Source organism: Cervus canadensis, chromosome 1, assembly GCF_019320065.1.
Source record: "Cervus canadensis isolate Bull #8, Minnesota chromosome 1, ASM1932006v1, whole genome shotgun sequence".
Taxonomy (NCBI): Eukaryota; Metazoa; Chordata; class Mammalia; order Artiodactyla; family Cervidae; genus Cervus; species Cervus canadensis.
Window position 1 is genome coordinate 44,622,104 of NC_057386.1, and position 6,349 is coordinate 44,628,452.

The window sequence follows — 6,349 nt, forward strand, 5'->3', positions numbered from 1 at the left end:
AGAGAGAAGCGGAGAGAGCGTGCCTGTGGGAGAGAAAGAGAGAGGGAAAAGCGGGGGGAGGAGATCTGAATGAGCCCGGGCACACGTGCGCATGCGCGCTTGCACACACACACGCGCAACACACACACACATACACACACACAAACACATGCACAGATCCCCTTATCTGATTAAGGATCCAAGGGAAGTCGAAAAGCTTCTGGAAAATTAAAATGACCCATGAGGTTAACCAGGCAAGATCTGCAGGCAGATTACTGAAACCAAGTTGAGTGGGGATTTCCTTTGCTCAGGGCGAGCTCCCCAGGTTCTGTTCCTTAGGCCAGAAGGACGGCAAGTCAGCCAGAGAAGGAGCGCTTAGGGCAGTATCTGCCTTCACCAGGCCTCCCATTTTCATCCTGGCTGGCCCTGGGGCTGCGTCTGGGACCCACACCCTTTGCTCTGGAAGGCAGGATACCAGGTGGAGAATGGGAACAAGGATGGGGATGCTTTGCTCCACCCAGAGTCACAAGAGATGGATGCTGGCTCCTCCTTCATTCCCTGACGGCTGCTCTGAGAATGCTGGTTTCTCAGTCATGTCTGCCTGTAGCCTGCCAGACCCCTCTGTCCATGGCGATTCTCCAGGCAAGAAGACTGGAGTGGGTTGCCATTTCCTTCTCCAGGGGATCTTCCCAACCCAGGGATCGAACCTGGGTCTCCTGCATTGTAGGCAGATTCTTTACCGACTGAGCCACCAAGGAAGTCCAACTGCTGCTCTGGCCTCTGTCAAAAAACGCAGCAGTTCTGAAGACACATACAGCCTCTTCCCTAAATGCTAGGCACCACGCAAAATGTCCAGGAATGCTGCGGATGGCCTGGATCCAGTCCTCCCACTGCTATCATCTTGCACCTTGCCTTCAGTCAAGGGCCTTTCTTATCTGGACCTCAATTTTCTCTGCTGTATAATGGGCTCTAGGACTTGAAGCTTTATTTTTATTTTTTTTTAAGATTTTTTTTATATAAACCACTTTTAAAAAGCCTTTATTGAATTTGTTACAATATTGCTTCTGTTGTTTGTGTTTTAGTTTTTTGGCTGTGAGTCATATAGAATCTTAGCTCCCTAACCAGGGAGTGAATCCTCACCCCTTGCACTGGAAGGGGAAGTCTTAACCTTTGGACAGCCGGGAAAGTTCCTAGGACTAGAAGCTTCAGAAAGGCCCCTTTAGCCCTGGCACTCCAGGGTTTTAGGACAGCCCAAGTGTGGGACTGAAACCCTCCATAGGAAGCTGAGTTGGTGGATCCACTGATTTTCTGTCCCGAAAGAATGGAAAGGATGACAATGCGGTGAGTTGCTCTGGGGGCCACCAACCCAGGCCTGGGTTAACTGGGGCAGGAGAGAGTTTAAGAGCCACAGATGACATCAGCTTCAAATAAGAGCAGCCTCTCCATGGTGCCTGTGGAGCTGTTTGCCAAGCTCTGTAACATATTTGCAAACACTCCAGAATACACATATTAGAAAGCTAACAAGTTGCCTGGCATTGAAACCATATTATACACAGTGTCAGATATACTTAATATGCATTTGCAACGGTTCTTTTTTTCTCCCCCGACTTGCAGCAGCAAATTTTGCTTACTTTTTTGAAGAGTTTATTTCCCAGGATGCTACAATCAGCCAGTAGTTATGAACTCTGCAACTTGGCCAGGCTTGGAGCAGTACCGTGTACACCATTAGCACGCAATGGATGCTTCTGGGGGCAAATTACACTCTCAGCAGGGCTGACCTTGGGCTCCCTGGTCACCTGGAGCCGCCAAGGACTACAGCTGCACTTTAAATTTCTCTCCCTTGGAGGATGCGGTAAGAACCTTGGCTTTATTAGCTCTGGAAACATGACTTCATCCACTCAGAGAACTTCTTGTTTCTTGGCAAGTCACTCCTGGAACCGTCCGAGCCCAGCCTGAAGCCCTAAGTGTTGGATTTCTCAAATCCAGAGAAATAGGAAAGCTGCAGCTCTGGCTTTCCCCCTTATTATCTGCAGGAATGTCTTTCATGCTTCTAAGCCCCAGATTTCTGAGTTGTGAAAGGAAGGTGTTATCGGCCATTTTCGGAGTTGCTGTGAGGATTTCATGAGCTTGTAGACAGGGAAGGCGTGTGTATTCCCTTATTTAGACATGCACACATTCCTGCAGCACACCCTAAGTGGCTGACCCTTGTATGCCAAGCGCTGTGCTTGAATGTAGTGGATGGACATGGCAGATGAGGTGGTTGTGGGAGTCCACGAAAGTGATGAGATGAGGTAGTGGTTGGGGGCGGGGGGAGCGGGAGGAACCAGCTTAGGAGATAGGTCTCAGGAAGACGGGAAGTAGGGGGACATATAAGATAAAGACCGGGAGTCCAGCGTGCACACGTGGGAATACTGGGGACCACACGGAGCCTGGGAATACATGAAAAGGAGCAGAGTGGGGACAGGGGAGAGAATACTCAGTGAAGGATATTCTGTGGTCCAAAGGGGCTTCAGGCAAGATACCCAGGTGGAAGAGTCAAGAGGCAGCTGGGTAAATACATCTGCAGCATGAAATCAATGCCTGGGTTGGGTCTTTGGATTCAAGAGTCCTTCAAATTCAGGCAGCTGAAGCCAGGGAGTCGATGAGGTCTTTCTGGAGTGAATGAGGGGGCATCCGGACCGAGGACAGAGCTGGTGGGCGGATCAGCCTCCACTGGTGAGAAAAAGAGGGGGACAGGGAGTGCTCTCAGATAAGACCAAGAAGACTTGGTCTGGGAGACACACAATCGAGACACAGAGAGCGAAAAATTCAAGAGCTGCTGTACTTTTTTATTGATCTCATCTGTCACCCCAAACCACTGGAATGTAAGCTCCATGATGGCAGGGATTTATTTTTTTTTCTTTTCTTTCATTCAATGCTTTATTTCTAGTATCTAGAATTATGCCTGTCACAGAGTAGGGACTCAACAAAATTTCTTGAATGAATAAAGCTGAAGATGGTTCCTGTTGAAAGTGGTGAGGTCATTACTGGCCTTTGCTGGACAAGGCTTGATGGGGACAGAAGGCCGGCCGCAGTAGGTGAGAAGATGGAGTAGGGTAAGAAAGAGTGGTGATGGGTAGAGAAAGCAAGGTTGAGCAAGCACATGATTCGAGGACTCAGGAGACTTACACACATTCTTATGTAGAAGAGGAGACAAGGAAGAGAGCAAGTTTGAAGATGCAGGAGAGACAGTAAGAAGAGTAATTGATGGACCCAAGTCCCAGAAGATGCAGAAAGAAATATAAATTGCCGAGCCAGTAAAACAGAGTATGGTCTCCTTCTGTTAATCCTGGTATTATGGGAAGAGAGAAGGCTATACAGGCAGGACTGGGTTTGAGTTGTCCCTCACCTACCCCATCCTTTACTGGCTGGACATTGCATGGGCTGTTTAACCTTTCAAAGCCTCAGTTTCCTCACCTGAAAAATAGGGGTAAAAAATTCCCACCTCCTATATTGCTGGGAGATTAAATGAGAGAATTCATTTAAGCACCTAGCTCATGGAGATCTCACAACAAATGCCAGCTCCCCTTTCCTTTATTATCTGTTTGATTAAGAAGGAAATTTGACCATACTTTGACCTCATCAGCCAACACCAGGGCATTCTTTTCCTGAATACTGCTCTTGAAAGGAATTGATGGTTCAGCCCCTCTAACACTGTTCCTGCAGTGGGAGGAAGAAGGATGTGAACTGCTTCCCTTCTGCCAGCATCTGAGCAGTGAGTGCAAGACACCAAAGCCAGTATTCTTGCCGGGAGAATCCTATGGACAGAGGAGCCTGGCAGGCTGCAGTCTGCAAAGAGTCTGACGTGACTGAGCGACTAAGCACCGCACGCCAAGGCCAAGCTGGCCAGGAGGATCCTGTGAGGCTGAAAGGGGTCACTGAGTCCACTAATGTGACCCTCCATTGCCATTTATCCCAGAATGGCCACGCCCTAGGGCCGCAGATGCTAGGAGGTTGGGTTTTGGCTCAGATATTTCTGGTTTTGCCTCCCAGCTCTGCCCCTTAACCAGCTGCACAAACTTGGGTAAGCCCTTTATCTCCCCTGAGCCTTACAACAATCCTGCAGGGCAGAATTTATAGTCTCATTTTACCTATGGAGGAATTGAGATTTGAAGAGGTAAAAAAAAAAATTTACTCAGGATCACATAGTATATTAGTCTAGGTCCCAGCAGGAAACTGATGGCCAACTGAAACTGAAATAACTTGAGGAAAGTTTAATGAAAAGGTTATTTAAAAAGGCATGGTCAGGGCATAGGAAAACCGCAAGGGATGTGGAAGTACCTTGGGGCAGGTAAATACTGGTGCTCTTACCTGAAAGGGAGAGTCCCACAACCCAAAGATGGAAAGGGTTGTGTGAAGAGGGCTACATAGCTTTAGCTGAGGGACCCCAGAGGGAGGAAAATACTCCAGGTTTGCTCTCCTCCTTCCCTCTCATCTCCTGCTCATCCTTTCCATGAGATGAGCCCACACAGAAGTCAGGAGGCATGGGAGCTCCTGAGGCCATCTGCACAGGTCCACACAGTGAATCTGGAGGGCAAATGGAAGACATCCAGCATGCAAAGATAACTCTGAAATGGCAGAGCAAGAATTTGAATCAGAGTTATCCAACCCTTCACACTACAATGCCATTTCCTATAGATCCTCAATAAATGGTCATTGAATGATTGAAAAGGGATGCATAGATACATGGATACATGGGTGGATAGATAAACGGATGGATGGATGGATGGACAGATGGACAGAATGATGGATACTTGAGTGGATAGGTGCGTGGGTGGGTGAGTGGATGATTGGGTGTATGGATGAATGGAAAGGTGGATGGATGGATGGATGGGTGGATGGATGGATGGATGGATGGATGGATGGACAGCCTGATGGATACTTGAGTGGATAGGTGGGTAGATGGATGAGTGAATAGCTGGGTGGTTGAATGGATGGATGGGTGGAAGGATGGATGGTTGGGTGGATGGATAGATGGATGGATGGAAGGAAGGATGGATGATTGGATGAGTGGTTGAATGGATGGATGGGTGAATGGATAGATGACTCCGATAGCCTTCATTCATGTGACTCTGACTTATCTTGTCATCTGACTAGCAATAAAAGGCTTGACAGAAGGTTTATTTCTAAGCCATAAATGGATTCTAAGAATAAAAGCCCTCTTACCAGTTTCTAAGTCGCTGTAGGAGTTGCTTGTCTCTCTCTCTCTGGCCTCTGGCTCATTTTTTCTGCTGCTGCTGCCATCACTGAAGCTGCTGCTCTGGCCAGAGCTGTTCCTTTCTCTAAGATCTGAGCCTCGAGTCAGGCCAAGCAGCTTGTAAACAAAGTGAAGAGAAGGCAGAGGTCAGAGGGGCTACCGCCCTTGCTCCCCTGGGGCTGGAGCACAAAGCCGAGTGAGCCAGCCCCTCGCTTAGTCCAAGGGAGCTCTGGGGATGGAAGAAGGAGGGAAGTGGGAAGGCAGGATGTTTGCTATAATTATTTTCATTGATTTGTCTACTTGGATCCCAAGTGCTGTGAAGCTGTTGTGACATTTAATAAAAATAATTCAAGGTAAAAATACCTCTTTCTCTGTGGTCCCTCCTCCTTTATCAACACCACCTCAGCTTTCATCTCCCATTTCACTCAGGCCACTGCCTCCCACCTCAGCTGGTCTGGGTTACCTAAAACAAGAAGCAAGTGAAGGTAGGACCCTACCTTTGGCAAAAGGCCTGATATCCTGGAGTCTGCAGCCCTGGATCTGAGACTCCCCTGCTCCCAGCTGGCTGGCTGGTGACCCCAGGCAGGTCACTGGCCCTCTCCGAGTTTTGGTTGCCCTACCTGTAAAATTAGGAAATAAACTGAACATGGAATGTCCTAATTTGGAACCAGCAGTCCTGGACTGGATTCTTCTAAGAGAAAGGGGCATGCCTTCCACGCCATTTCCTGAAGACCTCGTTCTTGAGTTCATTTCTGATCTCTGGCATTTGAGCACAAAAGGAACCCCCATACTACTGTTTCTTGTTGTTTTCATCCTTTCTCTTCTTAATTCATTGTGAAACAACATTCAACCCATTATGCAGAGAGGAAAAACTGAGGTGCTAAATGGTAAATATTGCTTCCTTGCCTTTCCCACCAAGTATCTGCCTGACACTTTAAATCCACAGGTTTGTGTCCTGACAATGATTCTTCCCTAGAGGATTCTTGAGGAAATTGAAGTGCAGAGAGGTTAAAGCTGCTGCCTAAAGATGTTCAAGTAGAAAGTGGGAAAGTTGGGTGCTATCTCAGGTGGCAATGACTTTGGAGCCCAGGGCTTTCACCATAGGCTCTTGTTGCCTGTCCATGGTGGATTGCT

At 48.0% G+C, this 6,349-nt stretch overlaps 1 non-coding gene across 1 annotated transcript; it reads right to left on the reverse strand.

The window, feature by feature from the left end:
• Positions 1-665: 665 nt before the first annotated feature.
• On the reverse strand, positions 666-737 carry TRNAC-ACA. Its single transcript has one exon. It is a non-coding gene; the product is annotated as a tRNA-Cys (tRNA).
• Positions 738-6,349: the final 5,612 nt, after the last annotated feature.